Here is an 18,929-nt window from a genome sequence, read left to right on the forward strand (position 1 = left end):
GATATGTATGCCCTTATATATGCGCTTGCCTTGCTGACTGGATCAAGTCAATCAAAGTGCTTTCTACATCAAGTTAAAGCCCTTCTTGTCCATAGTACGATATTAAATTAAAAAAAGAGAAACCTATACTCATAGGTGATTCTAAGGGGAACCCCTCTCCCACCCTGCTAAAAAAATAAGTTTTAAAAAAATGTTGGGAAACAGTTGCAAGTAGAGATTGGCATTGTTAGTTTTAGCATTTTCCATGTTTTTAGCAGCAATTTTAGGCTACTTTTAAGTCTTTAAATTGCAAAAATCCTACAGCACAACCCCCAGGCCCCACTGAAATTCTACTTTATACTACAACATCCATGCTGTGCCCTTGTATGCCAGCGCTAGAATTGCCACTGCCTATACTCAACATGGTATTCAGCTGACTTTGTACAAGGCAGTTTTGCACTATTTATTTATCATCTTACACGATACAATGCTCATCTAAGTGCCTTGATGTATTATATTGTCCACATGATCATTATTAGTCCACTGTTTCTTTAGATCAATAGTATTAAACCTGTGTAGCTAACTTGATATATATAGTCCATTGGTAGCTACCGGTATTAAATGGATCTTATGCCTGATAGATATGTTGCTCTATCAAAAATAATAATACTTGCTTTTTAGTGCATCTTGTGTTGTTCACTCAGAAAACAATGATTTATAAAGTAGTAAGAGTGTGTCCAACACACTGTTAAAAATGAAGTGCCATGATAGCACCTAAAATGCTATGGTAGCACCTAAAAGTGCTAAATTTTGACTCTAGTCAAAAAATAGCACCTAGAGGTGCTACCATAGCACTTCATTTTTAACAGTGCAGGAATACATTCCACTGGGTGAGGTAGAGTATCAACACTTTGTTCTATAGTATGCAAGGGTTTCCATGTTCAACACTACTCAATACCTATTAGCAATTCACTATCACCAGTAAAAGTGTTTGTACTACTGAGAATACTTATAATGATAATACTTATATAGTCTACTGTGCTCAGTGTTTCAATTCTGCATTTCACTGATCGTCATATTCTATCGTTGATATGGCTGCATATCTGTTTTTCACATACTTTACAAATTTCCTTAGTTTCATAACCTCCCGGCTTTTAACTTAGCTAATAGGCCAGCTGCTTTTCCTCTTTCTAATTGCAACATCAGCTATAATAAAAATGAAACCATAATAGTGATTAGCAGCTCATTCAGCAGAAACGACTAATACATAATGTAACAAGACTTGCCTTGTCGTGTATTAATTGATTGGAAGCTTCTTTCTTGACATCAGGAGGTAAACCATTACTAAGAAAACAATCCTACAATTACTAACAATGACAGCTAGCTAAACCCACAATTGATCTTTTGCTATTTCGATCCACTGCTTTGATCACCATAGATGCCACTAATAAATTGCAAGGGCATATTCAGCAATAGTAAGCTACAAGCTTGATTTTAGAGTGTTCCGTTCCATGTTTTAGCCCGATTCCATTCCGCCTCGTTTCCGTTCCGTCGATTAGACCCCACCATGCAATTTACGAGAAAAAAAGGTTTTTGACATCACTACCTAAGGTATTTTTACTTTTATAAGTATAGAGGATTGTTAGGCAACAAAGCATGGCCACTAAACCTACTGTAATGGGTGAAATAATCGCCTAGTATTCAGTTGATAGAATCACAGCGATGAAAGATTGCCTATTTCAGCGATAAAATTTGCATAGCGTTGTTCCCAGCCTTGTAGAAACGTAGTAACAAACTTTATCTCACTAAGTAGACTTTCTAGATGCTGAAAACAAAGTCACTAGAGTCTTCTGCCATGCTAAAGTCGCTTCTTTCCGCTTCAACACAGCAAATCTTCACAAACTATACACCATCTGGCCGCGATGCCGGCTAACAACCTGAAGATTACAATTTCGTTCTCATAATGAGAATAAACGGTACAGTTTAGACTCCCGTGAAGATTTCTTACCTCATTCCACACCGGATGTTGCACATTAGCCACCACATTCCTTAGCCCTTGTGTGAAAATGGGCCATTAGAGGGTAGTGATCATGTTGTGTATCAGATTCCATAATAGAGCCCATAATAGAAGCCTATATAGAGAGTTTTGATAGAAGCCTTTTATACCCTTAGACACCCTTCATAAAAAGGCTTCTTTTTAATTAACGGGCTCATTTAGTTGGACACTCTCGTCTACATAAAACAATGGCCAATTTGGTGAATTATCCTTTAATTTTCCAAACTTTTTTTGGCCACCAAAGTATATTTCCTGTTGTCATTATCTACATTCGATGTGTAGTGACAGTTTTTTTTTTGCCAATTGGATTTCGCAAAAGTTTCTCAAGTTATGTTGCCCAAGTTTCCTCTTATATGGTATTAACAATTTAGACATAATTGAATGCACCCCAGGTGTGAGTAGCACCAATCCCACCTATACAAAAGAAGTTAGCGCAAACCTTTAATTATTTACTGCAACCAATTATTTACTGCAACCAACATTACTGCAACTAGCTTACTGCAACTAGTTAGCTAGTTGCATACTAGTCGCAGTGTAACTACATGTGACCACAGAGGATAACAATTACAACGTGTTACATTTAGAGTAAATACATAGCTAACTGTGAATGTTACAATGGTTAGAATTAAATATATTACATTAACAAAGTAACTTGCCCAAAAATGAATCATGAACTTAATTAGTTAGTTCTCTACTGCACTATTTTTTTATGATTTGATGCTTCTAAACAGCAGTTCTAGGCTAGGCCAAAGACTGTTTACAGATGACATCTATAGGTTTAACCACCAGCCTTATATACACACTTTAAACACTTGCACATGTCATAAGAATATGCACCCAACTATTGAATACTATCATCGAAATAAACCTCCAAACAAATGATTCGCAGCATCGAACCTGATGACAGCATAAGCCATTACAAAAATGTTAAGTCAATTAAATTGGCTGTTTCTCAAAGAGTGTAGGATGTATGCAACCCCATCATGACCACAACTTACCATATCCGGTTACTGCATGGCAGTCATCAGCTGCAGTGAGTACTCACTCCTTCCAAGAACTATCCGCTATCTATATACCTATTGCAAATTTAACCATCGCTGATTTTAGAACATCCAAATCATTAACAACCTCCACCTTATAATTAGCATTAAACTTTTTGAGTGACCACTAATCAATATGAATAAGTTGCAAGTATTTCAGGGCAATGTCCCTTTCCCACCCCTGCCATGATCCCATTATATATTGTGTAATAATGCGTAGTTTTGTGTGCATCATATTTGTGTTGTGTTTAAATAGCTCTTGTAACTGTGTTTGTGTTGTACTTTTTTGCTTTTGTACTTGTGTGGTTATTATTGTTGTGCACTGTTTTTGTATTTGATTTTTTGTATGCTCTTGTAAAGAAGAATGGCTATGCTGAATGTTTGAACTAAAATAAAAATCAATCAATCAATCTCTACTCGTCTCTCTTTTCACATGCTGTGATAATAGTCACATGATCTCCCTCTTTATCCCAGATTTTGATAGAGGTGGACTAGAAGCTAATACAGCTGCATGGAGGTCCTAATATCATAGTCCTTGCATGTGTCTCCCAGTTCTGCTTTCACTGTCTCTATATCCCTACCCTGCTTTAAGTTTTAATCTTCCTCAATGAAGTTGCAATAATTAGGCTGATAATAATGTTTATAAATGAATGAATAGCTATCTAGAAATCACTTGCACATTATTTTAGCTTTGCTATTGATATTTAGACGGTAATATTAAAAAAAGCTGAATAATATTATAGTTGTACCAATTTAAATTAAAGTTTACCAAAAGAAGTGGTTTGAATATCAAGTTATACCAATGTTTTTTTCTTTTATTGCAAGAATGAACATAATACTGAGGTATCATTTTATCGATACCAACCAGCTTTACTTGAGCATAGGCTTAAATTATTATCACAAGGAGATTGATACATTACACTTACTTGTAGGTCGGTTTGTGACTGGGTAAACTCAACGTCAGTGGTCTAAATTTTTACAAGTCAATGATCAAGGACAAAGATAAACCACAATCTAATTAATATTTTTTCTAATCTCAGATGGGAGTTCATTTAAAGTTTATCATCACCGCCCACATAGTATTACAAAGTTGCTTCATATTTTATTGTGATATCTTTCTGAATTATAGCAGCTAATTTCCACAATAAAAGGGCTAGCATGCAGCTTGTATCCATGTTTACTCTGTCCCTCAAATAGTACAGCGGTGCGGTACTATTCAAAGGGTTTCATCCTTGTTTTTGAAAATAATTTTAATTGTACCACACCCTCGAATAGTACCACACTATGCCTTTGTAAATACTCATTACTAGTGCTCACATACCTTTAGTATTCATCTCCATCTCAATTTATGGAATGCATAGTCCTAGTTTATTTATTTATCTAATTTGTCAAAATGACAGGGTGGCACCAAAAAGCATAGCCTGTATAAGGGTGCTTACCTAAACACACATTACAAAAAGAAATAACACTACAAGGGCAAAGAATAACAACACAAAAGTACACTATATACAAAGAAAAGAAACAATAGTTACAATAAACAAAACACACACACAGACTTAAAAACTATGTACAGAAAGATGATGAATGGCACGATGAAAAGAATTTACAGATTTGATATTGAGTGTATCAAATGATATAGTGTTCCACAAAAATACAGTATTCACAAAAAAAAAGAAGGTTAAACGGCTGTTGCATAATTGAAATTCCGGTTAGTAAACTGACCATGTAACATGAGGCGTGACGTACAAGTACTTGAAGGTTGAGTAAAGAAAGGTTATGTATAGAAGAACTAAGTGTTGTTGTGATTGCTATAAAACTAGCAATAGCTAGTAGTGGCAGGTTTAAAACGTAAGTAGTGCACCCTGGAATAATACTGCAGTGCGGCACTATTCAAAGGGTTTCATCCTTATTTTTAGTCAAAAAAATAGAATCCTTGCGACATAATCAATTAATACGGTATATATATATAGAGAGAGAGTAGTTATGTGGGCTGAAGTTGAGGGTAAATCTAGCTGATATGCAGCTCAGTAATGACTCCTGAAGTATAGCACACTTCAAAATCAAAATGGCCTCCCACCCTCAATCTTTTTTTGAAAATCCATGAAACTAACACCCTTTTTAGGCCCCTATAAGTGCCCCAAAATAGGGTATGGTCTATCAATGTATGGTTGTTGCTATTACCTCCAGTTGTTGCAATCATAGAAGACTGATAAAAGACTGACACATTGTACAACAGTACATACTTTTATAGTCATACAATTATAGGGTATGTACATGCATTCTAACACTTACTTATAATCACTATTACATCATAACATTACATCACGCAAGATTACAGCTTACTAATAGTTACTGTTACACTACATCTCCCTCCAAGCTATAACACTAGTCTTTGTAACATAGTGGAGGTCGAATCTCAGTTCCAGTTTTAGAACGAGTTTGTATTTGTCTCTGCACACTGGTACTGTTATCACTTGTTACAACTTCGGAGTTTCCTGAGGTCCTGGTTCTCAGGTGATAGTGATTATGATGAACTTCTCCAGATGGCACTATCCCTATGTAAGATCTTGGTTCTAGTGCTGATGATTGGATAGTTCCTTGAACTTGGCCATTCTGCATGTCAACCCAAACTGGAGTGTTCTCTGGAAGGTCAGGTAAAGATCTTGTTCTATATATGATGCTTGTCATAGTTCCTCTTTTGGTCATCTCTATACTTCCTCTCCCTTTCTCTGAATTCTTTCAGATATGAGCCTGTGAATAGGTCAGGGAACTGATCTGGAATAGTCTTCTCTATGACATCAATTTGAGGTAACATCTGTAGTTGTCTAATAGCATGCAGGTAAGCCTAGGAGATTACTTTTCAAGTTGCGAATAATGTAAATTTGTTGAGTACAGGATTTCTCATTGTCAGATTGACTGTTCCCGGGACATCTAATGGTTTACAATCTGGTCCACAAAGCCTTTGTTTTGTTTTTCTCAGTTTGCTTGGATGACTCACTGAATTCCATGCTGTAACTTCTGCACCTGTGTCTACTTTAAACAACACCTTTTGTTTTTCATTGTGACTTGCACATTCCAGCTTTTTGGCACATTGTCATTATGTGCTTGCTCATCACCTACAGTATTCAGGTAAGCAACACCTGTGTAGGCTCAAGTCTATTATGCTCCAAAATCTTCTAATTATTCTTTCTAGAAATTCTTTTTTATTCACCTATTATTCTCAGAATTATTCCCCATCTACTTATTATTTTCCCAAAATTAGTCCTGAAATTTGTGCCAGATATAAGCATATTAATTACGAAATTATTTACATGACTGTTTATATTAGAATTATGGGCTCAAAGTTGACTGCTCTATTAGAGTGAATGACTGCTCTATTTGTGTATCTTGATGTTTTTATGCTTGCACTGACTGTTTCAGTGGTGTATTCAAAAGATTTTTGCATCAGGCTACATGGATAGGCTTGAGCCAATTATGCTTTGAAAATTGCCTATTATGCTTTTGAGCAGTGCTCAAAAGTCCAGCCTATTATGCTCAAAATTATGCTCTCAAAATCAAGATTATGCTCGAGCGCTGACTGTTTTATTAGAATATATGTGCATTTCCTGACTGTTGTATTAGAGTAAGTGACTGCTCTATTAGAGTATCTCGATCTTAAGTGTGAATCATCAGTCAAGAAATGGTAAAAATAATAACACTACAAGGTTTTTGATATGAAATGCAGTAATAATGTACAGTGTGTTCATGTTGTGTAGTATTTTTGGCGCGCGCATGGCGCATTTTAATTTAAATTCTTGAAAATCGTCCTATTATGCTGCAAATCTGGTCATTTGTGACTAACAAACATGCATATTATCCTTAAAATATTTTCTCATAAGAAATTCATTGCAATCAATATTAGCTGTATGAAATAAGAATAAGACTGGTTATAGAAATAAAAAGGTGCCTATATCATGTAAGTTCTGAACAAATATACTTGTCACAATTATTATAAACAGTTTCCTCAGCACTTCTGCAACTATCTCCCCTGCAACTGCTACAACATACTTTAATCCATGATTACAATGAGAGCATAATGTTGCTACCACATGGATTTGCAGTAGAAAGCTTGCATTTATATTGTACAAATTTAAGTAAGATTTCTGGTGCTAGTCCCATGTCTGTCATCATCAGTTGCATACAGCCTCGATCCTTCTAGTTTCCAGTTCCATTATGATAATGGATCGAGTTATTCATTAAGTTCTTTCTAATGAATAACTTGTAGACGCACATACAAGTTGTGAAAGTGTGTTGCTCTTGCAATCATTTGCGCATCATTTTCTTCTTGATTAGGCCAACTTTACCCTGTTCAAATGTTGCAGATGTTGTATCACAGCCACTCCATGCGAGCATGTGAAAAGAGAAGATGTAATTATGACGTTACAATAAGACCTATGTGCCCAATAATGTCATCAATTTTCCAATGCTCAAATGTTTCCCAACCTCTGAAAGAAAAATAATATACTTGCTATGTTCTGGTGCACCATGCAGGAGGACAAGAACATCAGTGTCATCAGTTACAACACACTTTACTTCCTTCAATTGCAAATTGAAGTGCACATTGAACAATCAGTGTGTCAGCATCCAAATTACTCTGATGCACAACCTGGCCATCATCTCTCAGATATTGGACAATCAATTGATGTTTGCTCTTTTCATTTGCAAGAAAACTTCCTGACTTTTGTATGCTTCCATAGATCCACTTGACTGAATATCTGCACCTGCACATACCATAACATACCTGGGGATGCTGACAGCCCTACACACTGATTGCACACATGGAGATTCTGACATACTAATGGTCCAATGCGCACTTCAATTTTGCAATTGAAGGAAGTAGAGTGAATGTTGTAGCTGATGACAACAATGAAGTTCTTGTGCTACTGGTTCATGCTGGAAGCAGAACATGACAAGCACGTATCTCTTTTTATTCAGAGGTTGTAAAACATTTGAAGATTTGGAAAAATGATGACGTAATTGGGCACATACGTAGGTCCTCTTTTCACATGCCTGGGGTGGCTGTGATACAACGTCCGCAACATTTAAAGTCGGCCTAATCAGCAATCAAATGATGTGCAAACAATTGAAAAGTTAATGATGGATTTTATAATGCAACAATTGCACATGTTGAAAAAGTTGGAGTTTGATGGGAGTCAGTCTGATTCATTGAGGAGTCTCAGGTATACAAAACAAAGTGCATGGAAATGGTGGCATCAGAAAGTTATTACACATGCGAGCTGTGAAAGTGTGCTAACCCTTGCAGTTGGATGGAGTTTTGAGGATCAATGGTTTTAGCTGATGCAAGAAGTTATTCATTGGAGGGAACTTAATATGGGGCTGGAAACTAGAAGGATTAAGGCTGCAACCGATAATGATAGACATGGGACCAGTTCCAGAGATCATATATATTAATTTTGTACAATATAAATGCCAGCTTTCCATTGCAAATCCATATGGTAGCAATATTATGCTTTTGTTGCAAACATGAATTATTAGTGTGTTGCAGAGAGTTGCAGAAGTGCTAAGGAAATTGCTTCGAAAAAATGATTTAAGGAAAACACATTTTTGTTGGTCACAAATGACCAGATTTGCAAAAATGGGTTTGCAAATGCATCCGATTGAGAAACCACAACTCAGTGTTCAAGTTGAATATCAATCTGACATTTTCTCCACCTAATAAGTGATGCTGGTGCTCACTACTGATCAAATTTCAAGTCAATACCAGTTTCCAATCTGAAGTTATGAGTTGTCAAAGGTGGTAAATTGGATATGTGTGGAAGATCCACTTTCCCGAATCCAGTAACATAATGCCTCAATACTAAATTGGCCATAACAATTTTTCCCCAAGGTGGATTTTAGAGGATTTTGGATATGTTATTCTATGAAAAATTTGCTTTCTAATGATACCAAAATCAGCTTTCTTCGAATTTTTTCTGGGTTCACCCCTTTTTTCAGTTATATCTACCAGACTATAGTTGAAACATAATTGTGGCAAGATTGAATTTTGAAGCAATTTGAGATAAGTGACTGAGATCTGGAACTAGGAAATAGCAAACAAACTTACAGTGACGTACAACGGTACAAGCCATTGTTTATAAGATTTTTTTATATCAATAGTGGACTGAAAATGACCATAGCAATTTTAGTGGACCATGCACAAGTGGAAATTTTTAGTCAAATCCCTAAACATGCACAGCACATGTAGCTATGTAATTTTTGACTTTATTCTTTTCTGTGGTGCAGCTTGCTATTTAGTCTGACTTTTACAATTAGCCAAAATTCATTTACAACTAGCTTTTTGGCCTTAACTAGCCTCTTTTTTAACTGGCTTGAAATGTAGCTAGTAGTTATGGGGATTTGACATTGCTTCTTGTCCCCACCCCTGGGGCAATTGACAGTTGTCAAATTCACTGACCGATTTTCGGTAGTTGATGACTAAGCGAATATTTCATGTATGCGACTAGTAATAAACCTGCCCTGTAGCTAGTAAAATTATAGCAAGTGCGATTTTATTGCTTAGTAAAATTATAGCAAGTGCGATTTTATTGCTTAGTAAAATTATAGCAAGTGCGATTTTATTGCTTAGCTAAGTAATAAAATCACACTTGCTATAATTTTACTAGCTACAGGGCAGGTTTATTACTAGTCGCATACATGAAATATTCGCTTAGTCATCCTTGGGGTGTTGTCAAATCCCCTACTATGGGGGTGGGGACATAGTGGGGATTTGACAGCCGATTTTGCCCCAGTAGTGGGGAATTTGACACCACGATTTGTCAAATCCCCTACTATGGGGGTGGGGACATATAGTGGGGATTTGACAGCCGATTTTGCCCCAGTAGTGGGGAATTTGACACCACGATTTGTCAAATCCCCTGTATTCCCCCACCCTCCGCGGGGGTGGGGCATGACATTGACAAGTGCATTAACTCAGTACATTCATATAGCCCAATGAGTCATGGACGACACTAGCCAAGAAGTATTAGTCTCGCGCGCCCGACCATAGAGCTACATGATTTTAAGGGAACTACAGCTTATCTGAAATTACGTAAAATGGCCGCTGTAGTGTGGGGACGTTCGTAAAATTTGTATGGGTGACTAAGTATGGGAAGAAAAGTTTTGAACGGCGATATCTCAGCTAAGACGGAAGATATCGAGCTCTAACCAGCAGGTATGGTTATAAATTAGCTTAAAGAATAGGAATCTAGTATTGCTTTGAAAATCTGCCGAAAATTGCTTTTACGCACTTATTGTAATGTCTTATAGCCGTACCTGCTAGTTAGAGTTCGATATCTTCCTTCTTGGCTGAGATATTTCCGTTCAAAAATTTTCTTCCCATAGGGTATATACCTACAAATTTTACGAATGTCCCCACACTACAGCGGCCATTTTTTATGTTTGTGACGTTATTTCGGATAAAGCTCTACACACGATCAATTCGAGGTGTCGCGTGATCTAATTTTTTTCTTTTCTTAACAATCCAACAAACCGCTAAGCATCACGTGATCCACCAACTTTGAAAACGTTACCACAAATTTTGATAGGTTCATGTAGGAGGTACAGTCAGCTGTGCTGTGCTGTGCCGGATCGACAACCATGTGCTGACGTGTCCTGTTTAAAGACCGGCTAAGGCAGTAAGTTAGTTTATTTAGTTACACTGTTCAAATAATTTGTTAGGCTATCCTTTGACGAAAATTGAGGGCCTTCGATTGCTTGTGAATTGCCATAAGCATATGCCATAAGGTAATACGCTTCCCTCACAAACTTTTGCCCTCGTTTTTGCCTTCTGTACATGCCGGATTCCCGGTGTAGCTAATCCACAGAGTAAACTTAGCTAGTCCGCAGAAATATTGTTGAAATGGTGTGTGGATGAAAGAAGTGTGGAGGGAATAAGGATACACTGAACTAAGAGGCGAAGCCATGTTTTGTGTGTTGCGCTACGTAACCCTAACAAAAATATTTTTATTAAGCGTAGTGATACTACCTGTTGAATGTAATAGATCGTTCAACGATTGTATTACGATCACTTATGGATGTGAAAATCATGACTGCCACACATTGTCACCATTGTAATTACTCCATAATGGCAGTATTTTTCCAGTCGGGAATCACATCATTCCAAACAACAAACTAAAATATGCCCATTGAGTTCCTTCCTGTACTTTTTGTACAGGGTCTTATGTGAAATACTTTCAGTTTGCAGGTCAAATTCATTCTCAACACCTCAGTATCAATACCAAGTATTGTGCCTCCTAGAGTCCTTTCAGTCACCCAACAGACTCTGGCTTTTGTATAGCTATGTTATGCTATTCTAGGTGCCTTGTTTGGTTGTGCAATCACATACTATATACTACTTTATAGCAGGCTGTCCAAGTTTCTGTGTAATTTGCTGGAAGGCATATTTTCGAGTAAGTTATGTTTTGCCAAAACCTTCTTGACTTTGACAATTTTATCTTGCCTTGCTGTGGTACCGCTCAGTTGATACATGCCGCCATTTTTCCAAACTATTTCATGCTGTATCTGGGTTAAAATGTACATGTAAACAGAGTCTGTCTCACCATGGTCAAGTGTTGAAGTAGTGAAATACATGATCATCACTCTTTTGTGCAATATGAAACTGTTAATATGCAGAATGGCTTTGTTGTATTACAGTTGTACTTTCAGCAATTGTCTGAATAGACAGAGAAGCCATTTAATAAATTTAACACATTGGTAGGTGTTTATCTACACATTTTCTGTTCTTTGTTTTGTTGATTGAAGCCATGCCCTATGTGCATGCTCAGAGTTATCTATGCCTTTGTTTGCAGTTGCTTGGGTTAAAAATAATAGCTACATTAATTAAATTACATTTGATTCTGTATAAATGTTTGATTCCATTTAATCACCAGAAAAGGGACACAACATAAACAAGTGTTGGGTTTTGAGTGAGCACTTTTAAGTGCCTTGTGCACTCATAGTTATATACTCTTGATTCTATACAATGCCATAAATGTTAAGCAACAGATGGTCTATAGCTTTCCGGTGTGCTGAGGAACTTTGAGGGTGCAGTATGAACAAGATAATTATCTGAATGTTGTTCTTGTATGTGTGACCCATTAAGTGAAAACCTTAGTCCTTCTCCTAAGCACAGCCAGAAATAGTAACATCCAAGAGATGAACATAATTATTATGTTCATTCTGAATATGGTTTTGTAGCGTGTTTTCACATTGTAAACATATTTTCATGTTGTAAACATGTTTGCACACTGGAATCACCAGTATTAACTGTATGGGATATTTTTAAAGTCACTTTATCAAAGTGCTTTTTCATTAAGCTATTAAGTTAAACTACACACTGGGCTAGTATAAATCAACATGTAACCACAGCAGCTTGTTACGAAGTGATGAACAGTAGCAACACATGTTTCAAAACTCTTGCCAATGGCTAATTTTGAGTAATCATGTGAGTCATGTGTGGCCTGATAGAAAACTTAAGACGAAGCAAATAGAACTTGTTGCAAGTTGATAAGAACAACCACCATGAAGTTATGGATCATTTTGTGAAGGTATGTAACTAGTTTTGGTCTCACTGTTTAGTGTTAGAGTTATCATTTAAATCCTTGCTACATCACAAATAGAGTGATGTAAATTGCATAACCAATAGATATACGCTTCGAAAGTTACAGCGCTTTGAGTGAGACATGGGTAATTTTGTTAAGGGTGCTAGCGCCTTTTGAAGCCACACAAATGCTGTTGTTTTTACCTTTGATACAGGCAAAAAGGAAGCTACAGGAATCTAAGCTACTGCTTCAAAGATTGACCTAACTTTTGCACAAGCATCAAATTCGCTGTGAAGATTCTTCAATAAACTTGTGGAAACTTAGCGCATGGATTTGTCTTTGCACTTCTTTTTTGAGTTATAAAACAAAGAGCGAGTGTCCGCGAGCGAACTTCGACTTCCGGGCCTTGTAACTTCGTGCTGGATCACAATAATTATAATTCCATGCGCTAAGTTTGCAAATTTGTCACCAATGGTCCACCAAAAGTTTGGTAGAGATCCGATTATCGCGTATTCCAGAATATCGCCTTTTACAATGCACACATGTGAACATGACACAAGCTGATTTGTGTTGGCTGATTTGTAGCCAACACACATTCTTCCTGTGTTTTCTCAAGTGATAGTATACGCTGGTAAGTTATATTTGTAATTGAACACCTGTTCTTAAGTGGAGAGGATGTTCCAGCTGGATTTATACAACAATTGACTGCGTTATGAGGCTACCTATTGAAGAGCAGGCTTGGCGATTCCACAACCAACAGGAAGGTGTCCCAGTGTGTAAAGAAAAAAGGAACAAGAGCTTTTCTTTAGTTCAGAACTTCATTTATAACTTGTTATTTGATAAAGTTGGCATTTGTGGTTTATTGAATTTGTTGTAGTAACTGGTCTGCGTGTGCATGTTCTACACTGCATTGTAAAAGGCGATATTCTGGAATACACAATAGTCGGATCTCTACCAAACTTTTGGTGGACCATCAGTGATAAATTTGCAAACTTTTAGCGCATGGAATTATAATTGTTGTGATCCAGCACGAAGTTACAGGGCCCGGAAGTTGGAAGTTCGCTCAATTGTTGTAGCACGTGTATTTCACTTTGTCAATGTTTTCATGTGTTTGCTTTCATGGATGTCTCCTAGCACAGGATTTTCATGGTTTAAATTTCATGTAAAAATCATGGATCACTGAAGCTCAATCCACTTTCATCCACATGGCTGTTAGGGATCGGGATCGATTTTTACTTCCTAGTGTCATACCGATAGCCAAAAAGTTTTTGAATCTAGAAATAGCACCGTAGTAGCAATGTGTGTGAGGAATGATGAATAAGGCAGTAAAGATTAACTGATTAATAATATGAAGAAAACCATAGATGGCAATGTGTGCTCCAGACCGTAAAGTTTTATGTGATAAAGATCCCGATCGGATAAGTGTTGAAGTCAGTAAATTGGAATGAGCTGAGTGGTATCCGCTTTGTGTTGCTCGGAAAGAGTTTGGGGATCTCAGCTCTTGTTAAATGGCTAAATATGTCACTTACTATGACTCCGTTGGTTGAGTGGACACAGATGGACGGTTTAAGATAGGCATGATAATTGTATCCTGGTTTTCTGAGCTGTTATTTGATGAAATATGGTGGCAAGTTTGAGGCTTGTAAAATCACTTTCACGATGCTTATGCTGTACATATTTCAAGCGTTTTCCTGGGAATTCAGTCTATTGAGAAGTGTTCTAGTGTATCCTTTTACTGTCTCCTAAACGGTGAAGAGATTAAATATTTCGTATTACTAAAATCACTAGGAGGTGGCCTGTTTTACAGGAAAAGTTTATGAATACTAATGGAAGACCGTATATTGAAGTACAACACGGAGTGGTATGTTGATAAGTGTTAACGAAGTTGGTACACAATCCCGGGTACGTAGTATATAATATCTATGCCCCAATATGGTTTAACATCTGTCTGGTCTGTCTTATGGCAGTGGTGACAGTTTAGAGGGTTAAATGTACGGTAGGTACACTGTTATCCTTGTTTTGTGTGTGTGTGTGTTGTTGTATTGTTGTGATCCCTGCTAGTGTTTAGAATTCCACATATTTGAGAAAAGCATGGTGAAGGTACTGTATTATTTCGTAAATGAGACAGTAGTACCACTTTGTGTTACAATTAGCTTTGGTGATCCATTCCTTGGAGACTTGAGATAATACTGAGAAAATAAAAAAAATAAAAAGTACGAACTTAGGTGGTTTTTTTGCTTAGACAATCGCATATGCATGGGCTCAATTATATGCTGCATGTACTTCATCCCAAAGTATATAAATAGTATTTATACACTTTGGGATGAAGTATGTGGTGGTGGTGGCATGTATTTATTAAATGCATGCCACCAGGATGCTATTACTAAAGCATATTCTAATAAATTCCACTGCCATGTGCTGTACTACGTAGTTCACCTTGTGCTTCATTGATTATTGTTTTCCTATACTGTACAACCAAGAGTTCATAATATATATATACTGAGGATAGTATCCTACTCTTGTAGAAGGGCGTATCGTGAAGTTATGATGTAGCATTTCTGAGTTCGCCCATTTTTCTTGGTATAACTAATGATGTCATTAATTGAACATAATATCAATTGAACGCGTGCCTAACAATGTCACTAGCAACCAAATTAACTCCAGCTCTAAGTGTTTCTCACCGAACTACAATCGTTCCATCATGGGTTAAGACCGCTTCGTAGGCATTTCTTGCTAGGCCATTTGCGAATACAGCTATCCTGAGCGTCGTGAGTGTGAAATGGTTCTAACAATTCTTGCGCTTTTACGGCTGCTCGTACGTCACAAACCACAACATCTTGTCATTACGTCATAACTTCATGATACACCCTTCTACAGGGGTATATGAGAGTAGGATACTCTCCTCAGTATGTATATTATGAACTCTTGGTACAACTTAATAATTATCCCATTGAACGGCCGTCAAATTCTCTGAGACCACTGGCTGAATTGCATCATACTAACCATCCAATACGCAGAACTACTTAGTAACCATATATCTAATTACTCGCTATAAACTTAGGAGGTCGACTGTGTTGTTTTTGTTTACATAACAGTAATCGCAACGAAGTTATTATATTAAACAACAAAGTCTAAACGTCAGCCCGAACAAACAACGGAATTCCAATTAGCTATTCACAAATGTGTATTACACTCCAAAGAACTATTCTATAGAGTATTTACATTCCACAGCTCCATTTTTGTTGTTGCACATGCGTATCTGCACTTGTGAACTCCATGCCACGTCTGGGATAAAGCAGCCAGCTGTTGACTTTACCTGTCTCCATCGATGTATAACATTTTTTTGTTATTAACTACTTGTTTTCAACTCGTAGAACAATTTAATTAGCCTATTATGAAAGATTACACTTTACGCTATTACATACCAAACATGCACTAGTCCGGGAAGGATCCAGTTATACCAGAAATGGGACCTCTATGGGCGTCTCCATTTCAGTACTAGCGCATCTTGCTATGAAATGTGTTTTACAAGTTATAGTGAGACAAAAGTTTATTCCAAGATTGAGTTATGCTGCCATATGGTGGCAGTGGCGGTTAGTATAGGTAATCACACACATTTGAGTGCAATTAGGGAATAATTGTACGAGTAACAGTCAAAATTGCACGAGGCGAAGCCGAGTGCAATTTTGGCTGTTACGAGTACAATTATTCCATAATTGCACGAAAATGCATGTGATTGCCTACTAATCACATAGTGACCACCCTTCGTGGTTTGTAGTACACATCTATCCAGTTCTTGGCACGTATATTATCTATGGTGGCCATTAACTTCTACCAGGTGATTGCATAATCCTTCTTTCTATTACATCATTTGTTGTTGCACTTAAAAGGATTCATGTGTCAGCAATTCTGATTGGCTACTCAAAATGTCTACATATGTTGCACTTAAAAGGCGTCTATTGTCAGCTCATTTGATTGGCTATTCATTATATCACTTTCTTGCTGCACTTAAAAGGCTTCTGTTATTCTGCTATTTTATTGGCTACTTTACAGTGCAATTACAGAAACAAGGCCATGAGATTTGGGATTAATTGCACTCCTACTATTGAGACTAATGTATGGCAAATTAAATCACTATGTGATTAATGGGTTAAAAACAAGTTGATGTTAATGCTACTTCTAAAAACCAGGCGTCCATGCAGACTATCCCATTCTAACTAAATGGGTAATTAATCAACCATGTTTTTTATTTATTTTTTATTCATGCTATTGCTATCAGTATATCAGCTAGATAATTAGATTTGTAAATACTGTAATTTAGTGTATTTTGTAATTCATGAATTGTATTATAATTTGGTAATTACGTTGCTATGCATTGCTAAGGAAGGGTAACTTAGCAAACCACTTTAAACTGCACAGAAGTATCTTCTCAACTGTTTTATAGTGTGTCTATTATGTTTTCTCATGTAAATTGTTTAGAGAAAGCCTCAAGGCTGCCCTTCATTTTCAATTGCATAAGTATGGGACATGCCCCTTTCTCTTCAAAAGAATTTTGTTACTTCTGGTATCCTACAAAACCTATTATGCTGTTTTTTTGGATGCCCATATAACCCATTAGGAAATGTGTGTAAGGTGTTCTTTATCCCATTTAGGCTTCTTGAAAGAATACAATGTTTACAAAGCCTTCATTTTACATATATGCAGGCTACTTTTGAGGTTAGCCATAGGGGGTGCAGTATGATGCAATAGTTAACCATGCTGGTGAACTTATCTGGCTTCTTGACCACTAATCATGAACCACAGTAGTGGTTCATAATAGAGATTGCCTGTTTTTTCCAAAATCCTAATAGAACACTCAACTAAACACTACCTTAGAAACCTTTTCCAACCTCAAAAGAAGCCTTAGAAGTTGATTTGGAAGAAAGTTAGGTCCACTAGCAAACATGAAGTCAAAAGGACTTGATAAAAGTACTTTTTTAAAGAACTGAAATCTGCCATTTTGAACCATTTTGTTCATCTTCTTATTTTTTTCCCCACAGGGCTAGAGCAAAATGTGAGTACTTTTTTGGGGATAAAAAATACATATTTTCCTTCCTATGTCTTTTCTTCACATTCATGACCTATTTTTAAATGCATATTACAATGATAACACATTCTCAAGCAAATTTGCTTCTTGTAGGTTCACTTTGCCATTGCTTCTGACTTAGTCTCTGCAAGGGTCTTTAGCTGTATTCCACAGAATAAGTGAATTTTATAGTGTAAACTATTTATATCCTCTATATTCCTCACCTTGCAGCAACTTGCTGAGAATGTAATGGGCGTCTGGATTCAGTGGAATGGAACGGTGGAATGGAACGGTACTTTGGTAATTTCAATTGGTGGTCACCTCTTTATAAAGACCGTTTTACTTTAATGTTTAAAATGCTGCTATCTTGTTGTTTTAGAATGTACCCCATAGAATGGTCTTATTGATTAGTTGTGCACCACATGCCTAGAAAAATCAGAGTGATATCTGATTTGTAATACGGCAATATACCCATGCAAAAACAGTTTGGCTGTATAAAGTGACGTCCCATCAAACTAGGATTATCTAACCTAATTCAAGGACTTAGAACTAGCTGCCTTTTTTCTCCTCTACAACACCGGACTATTGAGAAAGGTACCAATTTACTAGCCAATTAGGGAGTTAATACAGTCAGACTGCACAAGTCAATGATAAAGGACCAAGATTATTGTAAATTATACTTAGTTGCCAGTGTATATCGACATTCATTTCTAGATATTAGCTCCTTTAGTTGCCAGTTGCTTTTAGTTTCGTGGACATATATTTTTTTGTATAGCCAAGCTGTTTTTTGTATGGGGTATATAGCTATTACTGTATTGTATCATAAATCAGATATCACTGGCTTTTCTAGGGGTCATAATATATGGCACACAATTCATCAATAAGACTGTCTTATAGGGCTCTAAAACAACAATTCAGATATTAAAGTAAAGTGGTCTTTGTTAGAAGGTGGTCTTTTAAAAGAGGTAACCACTAATTGAAATTACCTAAGTTCCATTCCATTCCACCATTCCATTCCACCATTCCATTCCACTGAATCCAGACATCCGAATGTAATGGCCAAATAACAATAAAGGTGATTTTAGATTAGATACACACAAACTATCTGTTCTAGAACAATGTAACTAAGCTTGAACTACTTTCTCATTACACAATCACTGCAAAATTGTAAGTTACTTGCATATACTAGCTGTCTTTGTCACTTGGTCACA

The 18,929-nt window shown here is 36.7% G+C and overlaps 1 protein-coding gene and 1 long non-coding RNA gene across 4 annotated transcripts in view; one reads left to right on the forward strand and one right to left on the reverse strand.

The window, feature by feature from the left end:
* LOC136245651 (uncharacterized) overlaps positions 1-18,929 on the reverse strand; it is a 213,321-nt gene that overhangs the window by 60,839 nt on the left and 133,553 nt on the right. The gene's annotated exons all lie outside the window — the stretch shown is intronic.
* LOC136246141 (tetratricopeptide repeat protein 28-like) overlaps positions 10,635-18,929 on the forward strand; it is a 37,617-nt gene continuing 29,322 nt past the window's right edge. The window contains exon 1 of one of the 3 annotated variants that reach the window (XM_066037601.1): positions 10,635-10,748. The gene's annotated coding sequence lies outside the window, so the exon portion shown is untranslated. Of the gene's footprint in view, positions 10,753-13,787; positions 14,515-18,929 lie in introns of those variants that run through there. The other 2 variants (XM_066037603.1, XM_066037602.1) reach the window with 2 other exon arrangements.

The sequence above is a fragment of the Dysidea avara genome, chromosome 15 (assembly GCF_963678975.1).
Source record: "Dysidea avara chromosome 15, odDysAvar1.4, whole genome shotgun sequence".
In the NCBI taxonomy this organism is placed as follows: Eukaryota; Metazoa; Porifera; class Demospongiae; order Dictyoceratida; family Dysideidae; genus Dysidea; species Dysidea avara.